The sequence below is a fragment of the Solanum lycopersicum genome, chromosome 11, assembly GCF_036512215.1.
Source record: "Solanum lycopersicum chromosome 11, SLM_r2.1".
NCBI lineage: Eukaryota > Viridiplantae > Streptophyta > Magnoliopsida > Solanales > Solanaceae > Solanum > Solanum lycopersicum.
The window spans coordinates 45440698-45465357 of NC_090810.1; positions in this window are offsets into that span (position 1 = coordinate 45440698).

The following is a 24660-nucleotide window of genomic DNA, read 5'->3' on the forward strand; positions in this document are numbered from 1 at the left end:
TCTTCTCTATCAAGTGATCCATATCACTTCCCCAAATCCCCAAAATCCCTAAATCTCCTTTCTAGTGGTCGGAGTCTGCTGATGTGGTTCTGCTCTTGATAACCAAGTGCCTCACTTGCTTATTTTTCTCCTTTTGTCAGGTATGTGTCTCTGATGTCTACCCATTTACATTGCATTTTTATTTTTCAATTTCTATTAGCCTATTTATTTTTGGTGGGTCTTTGTTGTTTGCTCCAATTTTGTATGACCTAGGTTGAGAGTCCCTCAAATTGCCTTGATAAAACTTGAAAAATTGGTGTTTTAGCATTGCTTGTTTGCTAAGTATTTGGGTTAGAAACATGTAGGTTACCATCAAATATTTTGTTTGAGTCACAGGGGATGATTGTGGCATCCAGAGTTATGTCACTTAATGACAGAATGAGACCCCAACGACAGACCGTCGTACCTATGATGGACCGTCATAGAATCTGTTCCAACACCCCACTATTCAATTTTTCTAAGTGTCCACAAACAGACACATGCGACGGACCGTTGTTCCCACGATGGTGCATCATGCAAAACCGTCATGGTTATCAGATACCTTTGTCTTACGGGTCTCCATTTTTTTAAGTGTCCACTGACGGACATTTACAACGGAGTGTCGTAACCTCGACGGTCCGTCCTGCACAACCGTCATGACAGTCAGGGACCCTAGTCCTAAGGGTCTCCATCTTTTTCCAAGTGTCCAGTGACGGACATCCACGTTGGAGCATCGTACCCGTGATGGTTCATCCTACACAACTTTCATGAGGGTTAGAAACCTTAGTCCTAATGGTCTCCAACCTTTTCTAAGTATCCTCTGACGAACATCTACGACGGATCGTCATCACCATGAAGGTCCGTCCAGCACAACCGTCATGGTTGTTAGAGACCCTTGTCCTAAGTGTCTCCATTTTTTTTCTAATTTTCCACTGACAGACATCCATGACGGAGCATCACACCATCGACGGTCCATCCTGCACAACCGTCATGACGGTAAGAGACCCTAGTCCTAAGGGTCTCCAACTTTTTCTTAGTGTCCTCTAACGGACATCTATGACGGACTTTCATTACCATAATGGTCTATCCTGAACAAGCGTCATGACGGTCAGAGACCCATCTCCTAAGGGTCTCCATACTTTTTCTAAGTTCCCCACGATGGACGTCGAAGACGGACCATCATTCTTACAAAGGTCCATCCTTCTTATCCTTCATAATTGTCAATGACTTTCCTTTTGGGGTCTCCAAATAAAAATCATTGGGTAAGACATGATGGTTCATTATACTCACGATGAGCCATCACCTGGTCTGTCGTGTTTCATTGCTACTACAGAAATGTCATTACAGCTTTGCTCTTATGTGTATTTTTTCTCATTTTTGCATGTCTTGTTTGATTCTTCAAGTACTAATAACGATTCTTTAAAGGTACTATATCTAATGGTATCGAAACAACATCAAGTTTATGCACGTGGGCATTCAAAGTCTGTCGCCCCATCTGCCCGACTAGTTATAGGCTCTGACGATGAGCATGATCCCGAGTATGTGCCCCCAGGCACTGCCACTCCAGCATGAGTTGCACGTACAACCAGAGCTATGCCCAAAAAGGTGGTGCCCAGCGTGTTCACGTCCGTCTAGTGTGATGAGGAGCGCACACTGACCGACACCAATTTTGGGTCAGCTACACAAGAAGAAAGAGCGTCTATTTCGTTAGGAGTTCCATGGTCAGAGGAAGTCTCCTGGTCCGCAGAAGTCTATCCACCAGCCACGGCTACATAGTCTGCCTCATTTGATGAGGCTGACAGTCCTGATTCCACTGCAGGCTAACCGAGTGGTATTCTCGTCCCGGTTGCCGACCATCCCAACAGGTGGTGTGTCGATGGGCAATACCAACTGTAATTATATGCCAAGTTTCTAAATGATAAAGGCATCATTACACGGACCCTTACACTGGAGAGATGGGTCCTTATGGGAAGTCTCCCTACCATGCCAGATATCCACACTCTCTTCACAAGACATCGGCTAGAGTGGGCAGCTTTTTGGGCAACCATAGTGAGGAGTTGGTCCGAGAGTTTTATGCCTCTTATCTTGCTACTCCCCGATAACAGATCAATAGGCGGGATGCCCACGCCAAACAGGCCCCACTTGAGCACGTCAGAGTACGTGGCATGCAGGTCAACATTTCCCTGCCAGCCATCAGCCAGTATTTGTATGGCGAGGATGTTGATACCACCAGGACCCCTCTCACCGCTGAGTTTCACTATCGGTGTCAAATTGTTAAAGATGTACAATTCTTGCATGAGCCATAGCTGAGAGAGACCAACAAGAAGTGTATGGCCCTGCACTTATCTATTAATGTAGAGGGTGTCGATTGGGTAATGGAGTCGAAGGGAGCCATCAGGAAGGCTCACTTGACCTTCACGGCTAAGTTTTTATGGTTAATTGTCCTCCACTGCCTTTCCCCCACGATTGTAGATAATATAGTTACATGGGATCGCGCACTTCTTATGGAAGCGATGATATTTTCATTATGCAGGTCCGCAGGTGTTCCTATCTGGCACAATGATCAGCTCAAGACTTCGCAGGCAATGTTGATATCGGCCTCATCAGGGATGTGGACAATGAGTTTGCTCCACACAGACCCTGTCCACAGATACCTCCACTAGGTGACAATGTGGATGATATTGTAGCGCATGCTCGAATGTCTACGCAGGCTACTTCCCCAACCACTGACACTACCCCGGTTGAGTCTATCTCGGGTAGTAGCACTGCCCCTAGATCCTCTCGCTCATCCCCTTTCCCCGCTCTGGTTTTGCATACTAGGGTCCATAAATGAGAGGCTAAGATTACAACACTTTTGCATCACATCCAGCCGTGTATGCAGAGATCTATTGCTGAGGCGAAGGAGCGCTTGGAGCGTAAGATGGCACAGCACACAGAGTGGAAGATCGCTAAGGTTCATTAGCTCTTAGACGCTTTTGAGTTGCGGGTGCTAGCCCAGCCATCCCCTCTAGTGAACGTGTCGACCCTTCAGGCTGTGGTTAAGAGTCTGTGAGTAGATATTTATATGATCCTAGAAGTTAGGGTGCTTGAGTCTGAGGCCCCTTCTGCAGAGCCTGCTGAGGACACAGTCTTGGCTGCTTTATTTGCCACTTTTGAGATTCCACCATCTCCCCCTCGAGAGCATGACAAGAGGTGCAAGGGTTGAGAGGAGGATGAGGCTAGGTCAAGGAAGAAGGAGCGTCGGCAGATGGAGGCTTTGAGGAGATCCTCAATTGCTGATAATGAAGCGCGTCAAATTAGGGATGTAGAGTCAGCTGCTGAGGCATCTAGCTCTAGAGATGTGGAGAAAGGGGGAGGCACTACTGATAGTGTTGTTGCTGATGAGGACACTATTGAGGGTGTCTAGACTACATATGTAGTGGGTTCCGGGGAACCGGACTCATCAGCTTGTTGATTGTCGGTGCTTTGCGCCCTCTGGTTTCTTCACATACCACTCTCGTATTTCATTTTTTTTATGCATTGTGGACAATTTCATATCTTTTTGTTAGGGGGGTAAATGAAAAATGATTGCTAGGGTGAAGTCTTAGTAGCCCAATTCACGATCCTCTTATGGGGTTTTCTTCCGTATGTTCTTTTACCCCAAGAGACTGATTATTTTTATTATTGAACCGGCATGTCTATATCTTGTGTACATAGTATTACTCTAAAGCATGATTGCTAAAAAAAATATCCTGATGTAATGAAAATGATGAATGGCTAGGCATAGTAATTGATAAATTTGTGGCTCTAAGCATGACATAATGATACACCACTGCATGACCCTAAGTCTAAGACTCGAACTAGGTGTCTGATAATCTGCTAGAGTAATGAGATGTCAAGTGAGTGTGAGGAAAATTTGAATAGTCCACTATTTGTACTGAGCTAAAACATTCCTGGTTAGTCCTGCTAAAAGTAAGTTGTAATAGACAATTAGGAAAGGATCATAGTCCATTGTTCAATAGAGCAAATTTTTAGGCTAGATAAAAAAAATGTAATTAATCCCTCTTTGATCCAAATGATTTGCGCTTTAAATAGACCTTTCTTTTTCACCCAAACTGATCTTTTCTGGGAATAATGTGTTGGCTTTGATCCCTCCTTGGATATGTGCACCTCAGCTTAGTTCAAAAGCATAAGTTGAGGGTGGCTAATGAAGTAAACAACCTTTTTATGTGACCAAACTTTGGGTATTGTGTACTTTGACTCATGGCAAATCCATGAGTTAAGGGTGGATATTATGAGGAATGCTCTGGAAAGTGGGGTTGAAAGAACGAAGAGAGAGAGAGAGAGAACAAAAGTAAAGTGACCCAAGAACCTTTTGAAAGAAAAGTGAAATATATATATATATATATATATATATATATATATATATATATATATATATATATATACAAGCAAGAAAAGAAAAGAATCACTTACACAGATGAAGAAAGAAGGGAAAACAACAAGGAGAAAGAATATCAGAAATTGGACGAAATAAAATGATTAAAAGTTGTACTTTTAGCCTATATGTCAAGAAGGGAAACAAGTCACTAAAGTATACCTTAATATACCCTAACTTACCCTGAGCCTAGATACAAGCTAAGAGAGTCCTATAGTGATCCTAAGAGTTGTATGGCGAACTTAAATTAGTGAAAATAAGGGCAAGCTTATGGAAATATGTATGAGTGAGTTGTGAATTTGTTCTGAGAGTGGGTGTTTAAAGTTTATCCTTATACTCAAACTGAAATCATTGTGTGAAAAATGAGGATGTTTTTTTGAAGTGAGGACACTAGTTGCAATACTGGAAATATTAGCACCTTGGTGAGAAATTGAAGAGGATAGGTGTCAGTGCGTGGTGAGTTTGTGTCATGGTCTGGTTCCACATAATTCAAGTCTAATAGTAATAACATGCATAAACATGATATGAATGATCGGGATTGATAGGCAAATGATTGCGAAAGCTAAAATATGGATACTTTTGTACAAAGATTTTGTAGTGAGTCATTGTGCGTCGCTTGAGGACAAACAACAAATTTAAGTTGAGGGTGTTGATGTACCGTGGTTTCACAGTATTTTGAAGGTTTTTTCTTCGGTTTAGTGTGTTTCCAAAAGCCTTTTTGTATTGATTTTTATGTATCTTTCTCCTTATTTTCAGGAAATATGTCCAAAGATGAACGCAGAAGTTTTTGAGCAAGAAATGCATAAGAGACCACCTACGGAGCTTATGACGGTCCGTGAAGCCTTTGACGGTCCATAGGTGAAACTGTAGTGAGGAGAGAACCTACTGAAGGAAGATGGGGAAGTCTGACTTAGTGTGGGATTACGGAAGTCCATGACGGACCATCATAGACACGACGGTCCGTCTTGCTGGTTCATCGTATTGATCAGAGAGTTTTCCTAGTACCCGAATTCTAAGAAGTTAAGGTATTATGGAACAGAGACCCTCGACGGACCGTCGTGCTAGGAACGGTCCATCATACCTGTTCGTTGAGGGTAATAAAGAAAGCATCAAAATAAATTGTGAAGTATAGGACGACGGAGGTCATGACGGCCCGTCATGACCACGACGGTCCGTCGACTCAAACGTGTTTTGTAAGATTTTTAGTAATTAGAATCCTTCTTTTATTAGGTTATTGTTTTTATTATAAATAGTCCGAAAACTTCGTTCTTAGGGTTAGACTTTTTTATAGTTAGAATTTTTTATAGTTAGAGTTTTGGATAATCTTTAGTTCTCTTGTTCAAGTATTGAAGGATCCATTTCAGCAATTGTTACACTTTTTCTGGAATTGATTGTAGGTGGTTTTGTTGATTAATCAAGTGAATTTCTAGATTTTATTCTTTCTCATTAATGTAAGTGCATGAATTCTTATATTAAATATATGAATAGTGTGATTATGACCATGGGTAACTAAACTCCATAACTAGGGTTGTAGGAAACATGGGTGAATAATGAGGTGAAATCTAACTAAAATAGCAATTCTAGAATAGTGTCTTGCATGTATTCATATTTCGTTTAGAAGTCTTTTTAACGGATGGACATTGTTAGAACTCGCCTTAATGGTACTTGCCGGACCATGGAAGTAGATAATAGGAAAAGAAATATCAACATAGATTTAGTGTACATTATCTAATAGGCTAGTGTTGAATGGTACGAAGTAATAACTTAGTCAAGTATCGAATACAATGATTATGATGAGGTAAATTTAAGGGCTAGTATAGCAATACACGTAGTCGGACCAAGGTGCAGAGTGAAATTTTCTAGATGCCGGACCAAGGATTTAAAGATACATAACTTATCACTTTACATGCAAGATACTAGGAAAGAATTGTTATAGTTAGAATTATCAAGTTAGGAACCTCTAGGGAATACTTAAGGCCTAGTTACTTTTATTAATTGATTAAGTTCCAATATTTGAATCTGTTAGTTGTTTACTTTAATTTAGTTAATTATATTCATTAATTTAGAAATTAAAAAAACCCTTTTATTGTCTTTTTTTTCGAGGGAAATAATTGACTAAATAATAGTAATAATAGAATAAAGTTAAGTCTGAACTATTTTCCTCGTGGGAACGATCCCAACCTCATTAGTTGGGTTCTTCACTTGATATGACCGCTTTACTTCTTATTTGAGAAGTAAGTTTGAGCGTATCCATGTACAGACTCATAAGTTTAGCATATGTGTAAAGTAAGTGAACCTAAGATGTATGTAACACAATGATGAAACCCTAGAATGGTCATGAAAGAGTGTGACACACACTAAATGGCCAAGTGCATTGGCATATGATGAAATGAAAATTACGTAAAAAGGGATGAGTAGTTATGAAGAGCAAATATGCTAAAGCTAATGAATGTGGTGACAACATGACAAGAGGCTAATGTGAAAGATGAGAGCAATCTCAAATGAGCCTAAGTAAATATTAGCAAAACCTACTCACCTATGAGAGTGTTAAGCTAAAAAAAACAATCTTTATGAAAACTTTAACGGAAGTATTCAGAGTAATGTATACTGAATACTTATGATTAGATGAGAAATCATCTATTGAGCTATGATGTGCTCATACTAGAAGCCAGCTTCTATGAAGTATGAGTTGAATGTAATGGAACATTATACTGAGCAACGATAGGCTAGCTATGAGCGGTGATGCCTTCTCTTGGGAAGGGTAGAAGTTCACGTAACTCTCATGAGATGAGACTCCGGCATGTCGGATATGGGTCTCTTTATATCTCCTAGACTTTGAACATATACTGCCAATAAAGGGACTATGTGCGCAAGCATGTTTTGCGTCACATTGGTCATTGATTCAACCTCTTTTCGGTGTGGGGCAGAAACTAGATTTCATGATGCTCACATGATCTATATCGGTTAAAGTTAAAGTTCTCAAATGAATGAATGAGGCCAGCCTCAAATGATGCACATAAAGATATGAACGATACTGAAGGTGTTAGGATTGGATAATCAACAGGTGAGCTAGACTCAAGTAATGACACTAGGTTATTCTTGATCATTGTACAGCAAACCAGATGAGTGTCTTAAACTACATCCTAGGTATGGCTAGTGTTTAGACTAACTTATGAATAAATGAAATGAAGTACGTATGAATGAATGAAGCAGACTATGTGTTTATTAAAGAAGGTTCCCTAGTTGAGGTCCCATATGTTGAACCCTCATTTTGGGAAGTCTTAATATCAATTCCATGATTCCTAGGTCTCATGGTATATGAACGAGTGATATGAAATATGTTATGTGCTATATGCAATATGTTATGTGCTATGAGTAAGATGTTATGTTATGTGTACAATATGATACGTATGACCATGCATGTTACTCTCATGGCATGACTTTCCTAAACCAAATTTGGAAAGTCCCCTGAATGTCCTAATTCAAATTTGGCAACACCTCTGACTTTCCTAATCCCAATTTGGCAAGTCCACTGACTTGAATTTCCATAAATCATGTAGTTAAGAAAGATGTATTCTTACTCATGCATGTCTTTGGTATGTTCTTGCATATACCCATACTTAGTACAAGTGTGTACTAATCCCATAAAACTCTACATTTTTGTGTGCAGGTACAGGTGGACGTTAGATATTATTGATCAACGCTGAAGCTATCCGGATGTGGAGCATTCATCAGGACTTGGTAGGATTTCATGCATCTTGCCCATTATATTCTATGTTAGTTATAGGATTGAGCTAGTGGAGTATGTTGTACTAGCATTTCTTCCCGTTTTATTTTAGACATTCTATTGGTGCTCTTTTGGAATGTATACACTTAATGGAGTATTTAACTATTCCTATCATTTGATGTTCTTAATGTTAGATTGTTGATGGCGAACGTATATGAATTTAAGTAGAACAACTTACATGCATGTTACGAATCAAAAGTTCAAATTTTCTGCTAAAATTAACCTATATGAGGTAGGATGACGTATGTAGGCTTGTCTTTGACCTTTGAGAGGTCAAAAATGTCGGTCTCGTCTGGGGTCTACATTCCGATAGTGACAGCAGATAGTTAAGGGTCAAGGAGATTTTACTAAAAACATTGACTTGGTAAATGTGGAGATTTCCATCTCATGAGACAACAAATATTTTAGGAATTTGGACTTACTTACGTGAGCAAAAGCATGTGGAAGGCTGAAATTACTAGACATGAGACATCCAACTTATTAACATGCCCTTTCGGTGCTAATCAATTATTTCCTTTAGTAATCATATTACTTCATCATAAAAGTTCACATTAGTCTCTTATAGAACCCTTTGTAAGCATCTTATCATAGTAGGTCATTGGTCACCGTAAGTGAGAACAATCCTTACACTTTAGACACCACTTCACAAGTGAGTAAACCTTTGACTTAGAACTTTAGTTTAATCATGAGAAACTACTTTCAATCATATAATATTAGTATAATAACATACATGCATAATTAATTTCTAATTTAATATATTAGGGTTAAGTATGAGGAATTCCTTGTATCAAAATCACAACCACATATTAGACATACGAGCATTTCTATCTAAGTAACTCATAATTCACCAGTGAATCCAAAGAAGAACCAATCAACTTACCTCATTGACCTTCCGAGAAACTTCATACTTCCAATACCAAGAATACATAAAAAAAAGTTATAATCAAGAAGTAATTGCATAATTAACAAAAATTTAGTCAATTTACATGTTCATGATCTTCACAATTCACCATATCAATTTAAGGTTTTATGAAATCGGGGAAAGGACATGGGTCTAGGGAAATATTATAGGAAATCATCAATTAACCATAAAAATATACTTACACAATATTAATTAATCATAATTTAACACAATTTATTCATAATTTATTTTTTAAAAGAACACCCATGTGTAGAAGAAAACCTACATTTTGGGGGATTAAGAAATCATCTTTTGGAGGGACTTCTTGGGGAAAAGTACACAAAGAGTTAAATAAACCATAACTTATATATGATAAAGAGATGAAATTGGGTTGGAAACTTGAAGTCTTAATCTTATTTTTTGAGCTCTAATGGTCTTCGATGGAGGTTTGGAGAAAGAGAGAATTTGATAGAGATGACGGACATTTTTCATTTTAACTTTTGAGACTTGATTTGGGTGTAGAAAAATACCTAAAACTGACCCTAATAACTTATATAGTAACCCCTTAAATTACCCAAAAGACCCCTCACTTAAATTGGTCTTTTTGTGAAGTCAAAATATTTAAAATATGAGTTTTACGAATCTGGGAAGTGGTTGCGTCGTGGCGTTAATTTCAAAATTAATTTTTTAAATCTGGGTTAAAGCAGTACACCTTGTGTAGGCCCCGTGTTAGGAGGAAAATTTAGGATCCCCATGTGATGGTTGCACGTCGCGCAGTAGCCACCAGATTCTTCATTGCTCGCAGGTTGCTTTGGCAGCGTGCTCACCCATGTTTGGGTACTCCCCAAGGACCCTTCACGTGGTCCTTGGTGTGTCCGGACTAACCCTATATAATATATTTACCTATGTAAAGCCTTTTTATCCAACTTTTGGACTTCATATGACCCTCCCAAAGCTTCACCAAACATAGGGACGTTAACTAGTTCAATTTCGCTAATTTCCGGACGTTAAGGCCTTTCCTTTATGTCATGGCTCCAATAATTCTCAAACAAGTTATTTACACTATTTTAGGTATATAATTATCATTAAAACAAATATGAGGCTATATTATATGTCATGGAAATTAGTGAGTGTTACATAGCTAATCTCGCTTAATGACTCGGCATAGCGCCCAGTATCTATTTTTCACCAAATATAACCTGATCCCAGTCTCTTGCAAAGTTGCATCAGCGTTCTTTTTCGACATTTCCCACTAGGTTGGAAAATTACTTACAATAATTATCATTCCACTCAGTTTTAAATACTTAATATTTTAGGTGCATAGAGTTAAATGGCAGGGAATGATTAGTTAGACCAAACATGTCGGTGTTTTTCCAAAAAAAAGACTTGTTCGCCTTCGCTTTGCATATTTTCAAGCGCCTTTCCTTCATGAACCTGTACAACCAACACACACTTATTTTATCAAGATACCAAAAATAAAGCAAGTAAATGGTTTTGGGTTGCCTTTCAAACAGAGCTTTAGTTAACATCGTGGCACGGTGAAAGTTAGTCTTCAGGATTACTCTTGAGGTTAGTATCGAAGTATCATTAGGCAAACCCTATTGCTATATTGGTTTGAGATGAGATGAAATGTGGCCCATTTGGGTCTCTAACTTCTTTATTAAGACCAAATGGGAGGTGACGGTCTGACTGAGGGTGGACACATCTTCTTTAACAACTTTTAGCATTTTGTCTAACCATTCAACTTTGTTGAGGCTACGTGAGAGCATATCCTCACATATACCACCTTCTTGATACTTCAACTTTTGTCGCTCATGGAGAGGAACATTCTTATCATTCTCCTCATCTTTTCCAGTCGTATTTCAATCTATCCATTCTCTGTATCTATCCTTCTATCCTTCTTCTCTAGCCCTGTAAAGACCCTCAAAAATTAACCAGGTTAAAATACAGCCTCACATGTTTTTTGTGGGTTAATTACTTGTTAATAAGGTTGGAAATAACTTTTAATAATTTGTTTAAATATTTTTGAGGTTGAACGTCAAGGGACGACCATGAATATCGGGGACTAGTCTTAGGGCCCGTTTGGATGGGCTTAATAAAAGCAACTTTAAAAAAGTACTTTTAGAAGTGCTGAAACTTATTTTTAAAATAAGCAGTTATGCGTTTGGATAAAAGTGCTGAAGTTGTTATGTCAAACGTGAAAAGGGAAAAATGGAAGAAAGAAATGTTAGGGTTATATGGGTAATTTGGAGATTGTATAAAAATATTAAGCATAAAAAGATAAAAATGTGGTCAACATAAAACAGCTTATAAGCTAAAAAAAAAAGCACCCCTACCCCAGCTTTTAACTTTTGGCTTAAAATAAGTTTTTTTTAACTTAAAATAAGCTGTTTTGAGTATTGCCAAACATCTAAATAAGTCAAAAATCAGCTTTTAAGTCAGTTTGACCAGCTTTTAAGCTGAGCCAAACATGCTCTTAGGAGTTTGTGTGTTTTTATGATGTGTTGTTGTTCCTATCCTTTTTTGAATGAACTTTATGAGTTAATGTGAAGACTCATGTTATACTAGAGTCTATAGGACCCTTGTTGATGTTTGTGAAAGGTGATTGAAAAGGATCCAATCCAAACGGGACAAACCTTAGCCAAAGAGCCAATTAACTTTGCAACTCACTCCCTCAAGGTTCACTTACTACTTCACAGTTGTGGCCTTCACCACGGATCGTTAACAAGGTTTTGAAAGTTTTATTAGCCTTGTGCGTCTGTCCAAGGAAAATTTGGACACTACCTAGAGGAGCACGGACCATCCACTTGGTCATGAAACACCTTCAAGGACATTAAAGGTGGAAGTGGTCCCTAGCGGGGCTGCCTCAAGTGAAGAGTTATAAATAAATTGATTAGAATTCTTTACTTCTTAGAGTTGATTTTAAAGGGTTTATAAATTATATATAAATAGTTTAAGGTCTTTTAACAAGTCATTAACCCCTTATTTTTGAAACCCTAAATCAAAACCCCAGGTTCTTCTTTCTATAATCCAAGGAAGAAGATGGAAGCCATTAAAGCTTGAGTTGAACGTTTTTCATGGGTTTCTTCTGCAATTTTGTGGGATTTGTTCCATTAAGGTATGGTAACCATTGATTCTTAGTTAATCTTTCATCTAAGGAGTTCTATCAAAGGTTTTCCAATGTGATTCTAAGATCAAATTTCCTATCTTTCAATCTAAACATGGGTTCATTGGCAAATGGTTTTCAAAGTGATTCTAATAATGGATGGTTAATCAATATTTATAAGATGATTTCAAGGTAATTCCTTGAATAACCCATGATTTCTTTAATCTCTCAATTTAGCCTATAAAGTGGGTCTTGTGATCTTCATTAGATATTGATTTAATTGTGATTAGATTGTAATGTATTGATTCATCCTATTGATATCTATATCAATTGATTATAAATTGTTGAGAATCGATCTAATATGATCATGGATTGAAGAATTGGTAAGTTGACATAATTCCAAGTTTATAGTCTTCGAATTGATGTTGTATGGTATGGTACACTTATGAAGGCGCTGTTTACATTCTTGTCTATCTATACATGTTTTCATCATGGCCTTGAGTGAAATAGATATAAAGTTATTTGATATGATGATTATCATGACTATGAAGTTTATGTATATAGTCTTCAATTATAGTATCATGATCTAGGGCAGTCTAGGTTGTGATGAATTCTATTGTGGAATGACCACCTACCTATGTAACCCTATATGAATGTTTGGAGTCTTCTATTCAAATGTTGAATGTGTTCTTGTCTCCTATGATGAAATGTAGGTGTGTGGTCTATATTCCCCAAATGCTCTTTATGTGAGTTGTTCATAACTAGAAGGATAGTCTATATTTGTTACGATCCTTGGAGGATTGTTATCTCAACAACTAGGTTGCTGATTTTATATGATCACGATAACCAATACGTACACACACACTCCATTCATAATTTTGAGTATGATATGTTTAGCGTGTTGAACTAAAGGATGATTCTCATACGCTCCTTTATATCTTCTTATGCATGAGAAGTATATGATTAATGAAGTATGAATATGTGTTTTCCAAAGGTGTTTATGTGAAAGTCTTTCTCACATATGTGCACACACACACATAAATGTATGAATGAATAGGGTTTATGATAATCTAGTAAAAATGATTCTATTGAAAGGTGTTACTTAATTGTAATCTAAACTAAACTATATGATGAATATGATATGATTATGTGAACGGACATTCTTATATAAAGAGGTTCTATGATGAAAGGACATTCCTCCTAGTAACCTTCGATATATATGATATATGAGGGTGTTAAGACCCTAAAGTCTACTGTATGAACTAATGATAACTCAAGGCTTAAAGATGTTTAAAAAGGGAGTTTGAGCTTAGCACTGAGTGAACATGAAAAATGAGAGTGGGGATTCACTTCTAGTAAGTCTACCTTCCCACAAGAGAATATTCACGCTTAGCAAGTTCGGGTTCCCAACATAAATGTTATTTCATGAGATGGAAACCTCCACGTATAGAAAGTCAGGGTTTATAATAGCAATCTTCTTGTTTCATAACTTTGTGACCCCACAGGTCTTAGCTTAGTGGATCCACAAGAATGGTTATTATATATAAAGTTCCTACCTTGGTAAGTAGTACCTGTAACAAACCTAAAAATGAATATGCTAAGTAATGCTTAATGTTTCTAGAATGCTTATGATTAGACCGAGTTCACACGGATTGATGTGCGTAGAACCAGACCTTTTAATTCTTGTTAAATCTAATACAACTAACTTGGGGAGTTAGTGGAACTAGAAAAGATTGGGTCCAACTATGCAGGGCTCTAGAATACGAAGATTTATTTGATGGAGTCTATACCGAACTTAAAAAGGGAAAATCTTATGTTTGGAGGGTCTAAGGGTAAAATGATCTTTTTCTGGGCTAAGGGTAGTATCTTAATTAACCTAAATATATAATTAATTATTTAATTAATAAGGTGGAGGGGCATCTCGCGGAGAGAGGGCCGAAAAATGGCTCTTGAAGTGAAGTCTTGCTCCACCAGGGTTCGAACCTGGGTGGAAGCAATGAATTAAACTATATTTAATTTAAGTTGGTAAGTTAATGTAATTAATTCATAGTTATTATTTATTATCTGAGTTAAAATAAAAGGAAATCATATTTTTAATAATTAAATAAAAACCTTAATTGACTAAGTCCTAAAATAGACTCCTAATCATAAGGAAACTCTTCTCTCCCACTCTCCTCTCTCTCTCTCACCTCTCTATCACTCTCACTCACAATTCTCCCTGCCAAATAACATCAAAATACAATGGGTAAACCAAAATTCTTCACACTTGAGTAACTCTCAACGAAAATATAAGAAAACAAATGAAATCAATCACGTAGGCAAAGAGAAGTTTGTCCGTCGAGTTGTGTTGACTTTGATGGGATTTGGATGTGATCTTGGGTGAATCTTTTGGGAAGAAAATTGATTTTTTAATGTCAAAAAGGAATGGGTTCTCTTCTCTCTTCTTCCCTTTCCCAAGATACTTCTAAGGTTCAGACGAATCTATTCCGAAAACTAGGGTTGTTACCTGCTGCATGTCCCTATCACTTGCTCCCATTGAATTATAGGTTGATTATGTTTGCTGGTAGAAAACTAGGGATGAAACATGTTTTCTTGATGATTATTTGTTTATATGTATGTTCAGAATTATGTGACTTATGTTGATGTTTTTCCGAAAAATGTGTACGTGTGTGTGCAATGTGAACCATATCTATGTGTCTCGGGTTAAGACTTTAAAAATGTGATGTTGTGTTTGTATTTCATCTACAAATGATTATTTAATTTGTGATGTTCATATGATTTGAAATGTGGCTGATTTGAGTGATAATCTCTTGGTTAAACGAATCCACGAAAAATGCACCTAAGAACGTACTAAATGATCTACGAATTACCCTATGAAATTACGCATAAATGTTGAAGAAAGTATGCAGCAAATGTGATTAAAATTTCCAGCATGTTGATGGTTTAATTTCGGCTAATGTTGAAGTTTAGGGGAGTTTGAAAATAATGTTTAAAATTGTGAGGTCAGTTGGGATTGAACCCAAGACCTCACAATAAGAAAGCTATGAATGAAAGAAAATGAAATGTGAGGCATGGGAATCGAACCCACGACCTCTAGGCAGTGAAGGAGAGTAAAGAAAATGAAAGAAAAGAAATGTGAGGCACGGGAATCGAACCCATGACCTGTAGGCAGTGAAGAAGAGTTAAGAAGATAAAAGAAAAGAGAGTGAGGCGTGGGAATCAAATCCACGACCTCCTAGGTAGATTCAAGGTGAAAATCAAAAGAAATTAAATAGGGGATGTGGGGGTTCGAACCCACAACCCCTCGGCCAAAGGAGAAAAAATAAAAGTAATGAAAATAAAAGGTAAATGAGGTTGTGGGGGTTCGATCCCACATCCTCTTAGTTCTATTAAGCGAAAAATGAAGGGAGAAATTAAGGGGAAAATAAAATGAAGGCATTGGGGATCGAACTTGGGTCCCTAAGACGTATGGATCAAATAAAGTAAATGAAAAAATGTAAGTGTTGTCCAGGGGATTTGAAATCGGGTTCCCTTGCCCGAATTTCGTATTGATACATAAGTCATACGTGAATTAAATATTCAAGAATAATGCTTCCCACTTAGATTTAAATCGAGATATTGGAATACATACAAGATGCATAATTCTCGTACCACATAATCTTAGGAAGATATGAATCACTTAAACTGACTATGAACGAAGCCTCATGGCTTGTATGTAATCGCTATGAAATGATGAAACCCTAAAAGGGTTAAGTAAGAGTGTGAAACACACTAAACGGTTAAGTACATTGGCATGTGATGAAATTAACAATGAAAGATGAAAAGAATATTGAAATGATGAAATGAACAAATAAATGATGAAATGAACAATGAAATGATGAAACCCTAGAAGGGTTAAGTAAGAGTGTGAAACACCCTAAATGGATAAGAGCATTGTCATATGATGAAATAAACAATGAAATAATGAAATAAACAAAGAAATGATTAAATGAACAATTAATTGATGAAACCGTAAAACGGCTAAGTAAGAGTGTGAATTACACTAAATGGTCAAGTGCATTGGCATATGATGAAATAAACATTTACATCAAATGGAGTGAGTAATTATGAAGATCAAATGTGATAATATTAATGAGTGTGGTTACAACATGATTTGAAGCTAATGTAAAAGATGAGATCAATCTCAAATGAGCCCAAGTAAATCTTACCAAAACGTACTCACCTATGACAGTGTAAAGTTAATGAAGAGACCAATCTCTATGAACACTCTAATGAAAGTATTGAGATTAACACATTTAACGCTAATGATGAGATGAGAAATGATCCATTGAGCTATGATGTCCTCATACTTGAAGCCAGCTTCCATGACATATGAGTTGACTGTAATGGAACTTTATACTGAGAACCGATAGACAAGTTATTAGCGGTGATGCCTTGTTTCGGGAAAGGCGGATGTTCACTTAACTATCATGAGATGAGCTTGTCTGGCATGCCGGGTATGGGTCTCCCTGTATCTCATAGTTTTCAAACCTATACTGCCAATATAGAGATTTGGCAGGGTTCAATTTCCATGTACTCTAGAATGTTTTGGGTCACATTGGCCGATGATTCTATCTCTTTTCGGTATGGGGGAAACACATGATTTCATGATGCTCAGATGATCTGGGTCGGTTAAAGTTAAAGTTCCCAATGAAAGAATGAGGCCAGCCTCAAATGATGCACACAATGAAATTAATGATACCAAAAGTATAAGATGCTAAGGAGGTGAGGTAGACTTAAGTAATGACACTAGGCCATTCTTGATCATTGCACAGTGAACCCGATTAATATCTTAAACAACATCCTTTGTATATCTAGTGCTTACACTAGCCTATGAAAAAATAAAATGAAATACGTATGAATGAATGAAGTAAACTCTGCGTTTGCTAATGAAGGCTCCCTAGTTGAATTCTCATATGTTGAGCCCTCATTTTAGGAAGTCTTGATGTCAAGTCCATGATTCCAATGTCTCATGGCATATGAATGAATGATATCAAAAATGTTATGTGTTATATGCATTATGTTATGTGCTATGTGTAAGACGTTATGTGTTGTGTGCAATATGATAAGTATGATGATTCATGTAAATATTATGCCATGACATTCCTAATCCAAATATGGAAATGTCACTAACTTTTCTTTGGCAAGTCCATTGACTTAACTTTCCATAAATCATGTTGTTAGGATAGAGTTATTCTTATTCAGGCATGTCCTTGGAGTATGCTTGCTATACCCATACTTAGTAGAAGTGTGTACTAGTCCCATACAACACTATAATTTAGGTGTAGGAGCAGATGGACTCTAGAGATACTTGTTGATGCAAAAATTATCAGGACGTGGAGCATTCATCCGGACTTGGTAGTCCCTCATGCTTTCGAGGATGCTTGCCCATTATATTCTAGCTTAGTTATAGGATGAGATAGGGGAATATGTTCCAATAGCGTTTCTTTCTGCTTTTGTTCAGACATTGTATTGGTGTCATTTTTTCAAGTATACACTTAATGCTATATTAAACTATTTCTTTCATTTGATGATCATAATGTTAGATGGTTGAGGGTGAACAATTATGAATCTAATAGAATGATTAGTATGTACTTTATGAAACAAAAAAGTCCAAATTTTCTGCTAAAATTAACCTAGACGAAGTAAGAATAACGTAAGTAGGCTTGTTTGCGACCTTTGAGAGGTCAACCACGCTGGTCTCATCTGGGGTCTAGACTCCGGTCGTGAAAGTATCCTCTCTTTTCGATGTAGAGGTAGAACACCGAATTTCATGTAGCTCACATGGTCTATGTCGGTTATAGATATGTCTCTTAAAAGTGAAGAAATGAAGTAAGATAAGAATATGAGCTTTAATCATAACTACTTGAAAAGTTTACTTATCTTAGATCGGATTATGGACCATTCCCATGCAATGCACAAGTGGACTTTAAGAAAGATAGGATTGGAACCCCTTATTGAACAAAAACAATTGTTTATGTATTATTACTATGAATGTACGTTAAAGTGACTTTGCTTATGTCAAGACATGAATTATGATAATGCATGTGAATAACACTTATGACTTCCCATTGGGTTTGCTTAGTATATGTGGAGGAATAGGATTCCATGTGTACATTGCACAAGTGAACTTGTGAAGGGGTTCTAAGGGTGGTTTACCTATGATATAAGCTAAATGGGTATGACTGAAGTTGTAGTAAATGAATGAGTTCTTATATGGTGTTATGAAGTATGTTAGTCGTATGTCTAAGGTTAAATGAAGATGTTATGGCTTCATAAATATGATATGCCTAGTCTAGGGTGGCTTCTTAGAAACACTTGGTGTGAGTATTATCATGGGATGCTACTTGCATGTTGCACTAGTGTGACTTGGAGTTGTCTTAGGTGATGGTTCTTATGTGAAGGTTACATCTTATGATGTTTTTATGACTTTATGAATATATGTGATTGGATTGATGAAGGCTATATTAAAGTTCATCTTTGGTGACCTTAAGGTGATACATTGTACAAAGAATCACTTAAGGGATGATTAATGAAAGGAGTTAAGATAAAAAGGAAGGTAATATATGTTGTGTATTGGATATGCCTCAAAATGTGGTAAATGGCTTTATCTGTTGTTATCAATGGTTTGCATATGTATGATGAGGTATGTGGTCTATGTTGTGCCTATTGTATGGATGTTCATGAAGATTTTTTTTAAAGGCATGATGTATGGTTTCTTACCAAATGTCCCTTTTAAATCATGATTTTGCATGGTTATCATACTTAGTGCATTCTTGTACCAGTATAATTCTTATTTATCTTTTTACACAAAGTGTAGGTGGTGATTGTTAGAGGATCTTTCAAAAAGTTTAGATCTTGGATAGATATACTCCAAGTTCAATAGGGTCCTTATGATTTCAAGGATCATCATGTCAAGATGTTATTTATGATTATGTAATAATCTAGATTTATCTTTTATGTTGTTAAGGGCCGCGTCCCTAATCTATTCTGTTGATGTCTAGTATAAGATGGCAAAAGAGACTTAGTATCTTAATTATGTATTTTAGGATTTTGTTTTGCTACTAAAAGTTTGAAATTTTCCACTAATTTATGTTTAAGCTATGAACGTATATTTAGGTTTTGTATAAGACCTTCGAGAGGTCGAATATGCCATGTAATATATAGGGGGTACCCTTCAGTCCTTACAGACCTGACCTTTGTTACCACCCTGCTTTATGGAGTTCCATTGGTAACCACCAGCTTTGTTTTCTAACAAGTTTACCTCTTTACTGTATAAAGTGTCAAACTCCATGTCATCATGATTTGTACTCCCAACTCCCACAGCGTTTACTCTATGGCTGTTTTCTCCCATGACATTCTTGGAAAGAATATCTAGATGTGTCATGATCTTGGCCTTATTTTGGTCTCTTTCATTGTCTTATTCTATCTTATCTTTAGATAAATGAAACGTGACTGCAAAAACATAGTCCTCGCGAGTGTACCATGACCTGTTGATGGTTGTCATGACATCCAGAAGTTGGACAGTCACGTGTATGCCTGTTGCATTAGTCCTCCATAAGAGAGTTGGTCAGCCACTCCTTTGTTGATTGAGTCTAGGCTGCGATAAAAGTATTCGAGAAGAAAGTTATCGGGAAGACCATGCATCCGGTATTGAAGTACTAGCTTCTTCAATTGGAGCCACATTTCATGATAGGGTTCTCCATTAAAACGCTTAAAGCATTGGATACTATCCTGAATGGTCATTATCTTCGAAGAAGGAAAGAATCGTATGTTAAAAGTTGTACTTAGTTCCTCCCATGAAGTGATTTAGTTGCGTGGAAACTCAACTAACTAGTTACAAGCTTCTCTCATCAACAAAAAAGGGAATAGCCTCAGTCGAATTGATTCTGGAGAGATGTTCTTGAACAAGACTTGCCCACACACATCCACAAATTTTTGTAATTGCTCATACGGGTCCTCGTGATCTAATCAACGAAAAAGTCCCTTTAGTTGCGAAAGTTTCAACTTTGTACTATTTATGTGGAATAATGTATTTCCCTCTACTGGAGGTAATCAGATCGCCCCGACACATCCCATGATATTTGGGTCATGGACGTTGGGCTCATGGACATCGTTCATATTGCCAATGTCGTCTTGATGTCAAACTAGACCTCCGTTCCTACCATTAACACTCATGCTTCCTAGAAATTTTAAAGAACAAATAAAGCAAATCTAAGCATTTAATTAGTGGAATCTACACTGCAAAAAATTAAAAACTCTAAATAACTACATCTTTACGTGACATTACTCCCAGCAGCGATGCCATTTTTTCGTTTCTTCAATATGTGTAGATTTTTATATTTTTTGATCAACGACAGTAACCTAAAATTTGAGTGTCTAGGAATCAAAGTTGGTTAGGTTCGTATCCCAAGGAAGAAGTATTAAAAGTTGTACTACTAAGCATTCTATTCTAAATGGTTATAGCTCAAGACACTTTCAATTTTAACAAAATTAAATTCAATATGTGACTCCAAACTGTCAAATATCAAGAAGGGGGTTTTTCCACAAGTACTAAAATTAGCAAAAACAATGGAGAAAGTAAATATGGGGGGATGTTGTTGGAGTGTGACCGCAATATATGTCGACACAAACTAATGGGTACATACTATAGATAGGAAAATTTGCGAGAAAATGTGACTAAGCTAAGCTTTATGTGAAATTAAATTCCCTCTCAGGCAACATACCCCATATCAAATGGGTTCCTCTCGGTCAGCCACTTGTCTAAACTAACAAGCCTACGCCATACCCACACTTTTACCATTCGATACAGGATGTTTCGATATGGGACTTGGGATTACTTTCTCAGGCTAAACATCATGTCGACCCACTCCTTAGGCCATCAGTTTAGTGGTCTTAGTTTCAGGACCTCCCTCTCGGGCAAGTCAAAAACACATGGGTGGTTTTGTATTTGCAACTACAAACCTATTAAATAAAATCACAACAAGTAGGTGAAATCACCATTAAAATCCATCTTATCCTATCAGCTAGCCAAACCCAACAATACTATCAACACATATCTGATAAATCACACTCCAAAAATGTAGGCTTTTAGCCACACATCAATCAATAATCAAATATACTCAAAATTATAAAAGAATCAAGTATCTATAAGAGATTAAACCTTAAAATTAGCAAAGGAAGGTTAATGGGGAAGACCCAATTCTAAGATTGGAAGAAGAACTTTTTTTTTCAAGCTTCCACAAAAACCCTCTCCAAACTTAAGAGAAAAATACTCAAAACTTAAAAACTAAAACTGGAAGAAAATAATAATCTTTACTCTCTCAATTTATTAATATAAATAATAAAATAGTTCAATATTTATAGACTTCAAATTTAGTGCAAGTGGATCTATTTAGCGTCTTTAGTCATGAATCAGTGAGTGATTTGGTGACTCACCCATTCTCTAGTTCGTCATAGTTTTTGTCTTGCCTTTGTATACATGCATGCTTCAACGTTAGGAGGAATAAATATACTATGCCAAATTATTTGTAAAAACACCGACTTCTCCTTTTCATCGCCTTTTGATCAACTTCCTTCAGGGATCACTTGTTGTAATAAAAGGTGGAACATTGCATATTTAGCTCTTTCATTCTTTATGTTTCCATTTTGTGCGAAACTTTGAAGATTTTATCAGATATCGAGATAAAATACACACCAAGGACACAATTTGCATTAAAAGTAGGCCCTAGATTAGTCCAAGTTGAGGACTCGTCAATGTTCATATTCATAATTGATATAAATCATATATCATTTCATAATCATCATGTCATAACAGAAACATACCATTCCCACTTTCAAATCCTAGTTGTTCAATGCATTAATAAAGTATCATAAAGTCACTCAACCTAATTAGAAACTATTGAGATACCATCATACATTACTCATGTTCTTATCGTAATTTATATTCTTACCATATAGGGAAATAGCCTTAACCTACATAGACCATGGGAGCTACATAGAATCCGATGTTCTGGCCCCAAATGCGAAATGAGGTTTCCTACTTGTCTACGGTAGAACGTTCATTTTATTTTTAGGTTTAGATCCACTAGCTAAAGACCTATGTGGTCATATAGTTAGGGAATATGGATATTGCTACTATAAACCCTAACTACTAACGTGGGGGCTTCCATCTCATGATACACCATATTATGAACCCGATTATTAGCGTGAAGTAACCCGTCTCATATTCACATCCACTAGTTTCTAACATAATTCCCTTTAAAAATCATATTAAGCCTTTACTTTAGTTCATGTTCATCAAAGATTGCGCTAGGCACTGAATCAAAAAAATCATCATAATAGCAAACATATTCATTAGGTGAGAATGACCTTTCAACCTTATAATAATCTATATGTGAGAAATCTTTCACATCATATTCATAGTTTTAATGAGTATAGTATTTCAATCAACACAATCATACTTATCATAATCATAATAGTGTATGTGTGATACAGTGTAAGGGTATGGAGGGATTTAACTTTCAACAATACCACATTTACACCATAATCATAAGATCTTCATTTCCCAAGTGAATCACAAACTTATATAAAATTCTCATAAAGATATACAAACCCTCATAACTTTGTCCTCCAAGGGCCATGAACCACAAGCAACAACTTAGTCACATCATAGTCATATTGCATCATGGGTGATTGTGTGTGATTATCCTTTTGATGACACAACAACAACATTATCCTAATATATACTTCACCCTCAAAATGTTTGTAAAACATGGACATAATATCGCAATCATGCATACACCTCATATCTTCCTTTCAAGGTTCACATTGTGTGAACACAATAAGTATTCACCATAGATACAATCATGACTCAAGTAATCCATTAATTTCATGCATTAAATCACATAATCATATTATAGTTCATGTGAGTGAAATATTTTCACAATCGGCCATATACAACTCAACATACAAAAAAGCTTCTTTCTTTTAGTCTTAACATCCTTGGCTTATTCACTTTATCTTTTACCTTTAGATCCCTAGAAGTCATCTTTAAGTTACAAGATTTACTCTTAAGAGATGTCTCACATGTACATCATGTATACCTATTTCTCAAGCTAACGTAAAAACATGTCTTTATCTTGATCAATTATTGTCATATAGGATACATACAACTCAATCTCAATACTCCACAATCGTTATCACTCATCTAAGCCATAATCAAGTTAGTTCATATCATCAATCTTTACTTATAAGAAATTCATGTCTATGTAACCCAGTCTAAGGCAATTCATATGGAAGTTAATCAATTTTAGAAGGTAATATCTAAACCCAAAATTTCCCTTTTTCATGACATAGACCTAAACTACATCACCATCGGATCTTATGTCAATAAAGGATACATGTTCATGATACTAGAATCATGTAATTACACCAAGAACAACCATAAATCACATAATTGAATCAATATTCAACAATTATCACATCATGAATTCAATTTGGTAAAGTGGGGATTATCATGGGTTCAAGGGAAGTTTTCATAATAAAACAATAGTACTTCATAAATTGAATATTAGTTACTCATAATCAATAAACCATAATTAATCAATTTAAACTGTATTAATGGGGCGTAGGTTGAACCAGAAGCTTCCTTTGTTTCCTCTTGAACCACAGAGGATAGACCACCCTACGGGGCTTATGTTCCCTTCATGGGTAACACATTTGGGCGGATTTTTGGGAACTTGGAATCCTTGGGGTCTTGCCTTTAGGGTCTCTCAAGTACCCTTGGTTGGTCTTTAGGGGTTCATACCTTTAAATGTGAACCCTAAACGCTCAACCTATGCTACGGGGAACCATTTTACACTTCCAAACCTCTCAGCATACTCAAAAACAAACTCGTTAGGCTCTAGTTTCACCAACTAGTTTCAGTGAGGCTCTAGCTTGGTTTTACTAGTTATCTTGGTTTTTACATTATCCCCCCAAGAACATTTGTCCTCTAATGACACTTTAAACACTTGAAGGAATTAAGGACTTAAGAATAGCAACATATCATGCCTGAAACATTAACATATCGAACATAAACAAGGAGGAAACATCACTACATCTCAGAATATTCAATGCAACACTAGGGAGTATGAATTATATCTATCAACCATTCATGCATGAGATTTTCATAACTAGTCGTGTTCAAGGAGGAACTATCATATCCTAATCATAACATGTTGGACATACTCTCATGGAGCTCATAGGCCAACACTTTCCAAAACAAAGCATTTTATTGGAGGAGGAATTCTCCACTCCTAACAAAAGAATGATCATATAGCCTTTTCATGAAGTATAATAGGAAGCCTTTACTCAAAGCTCTAAAACATGAGGGAACAAATGCACATAAA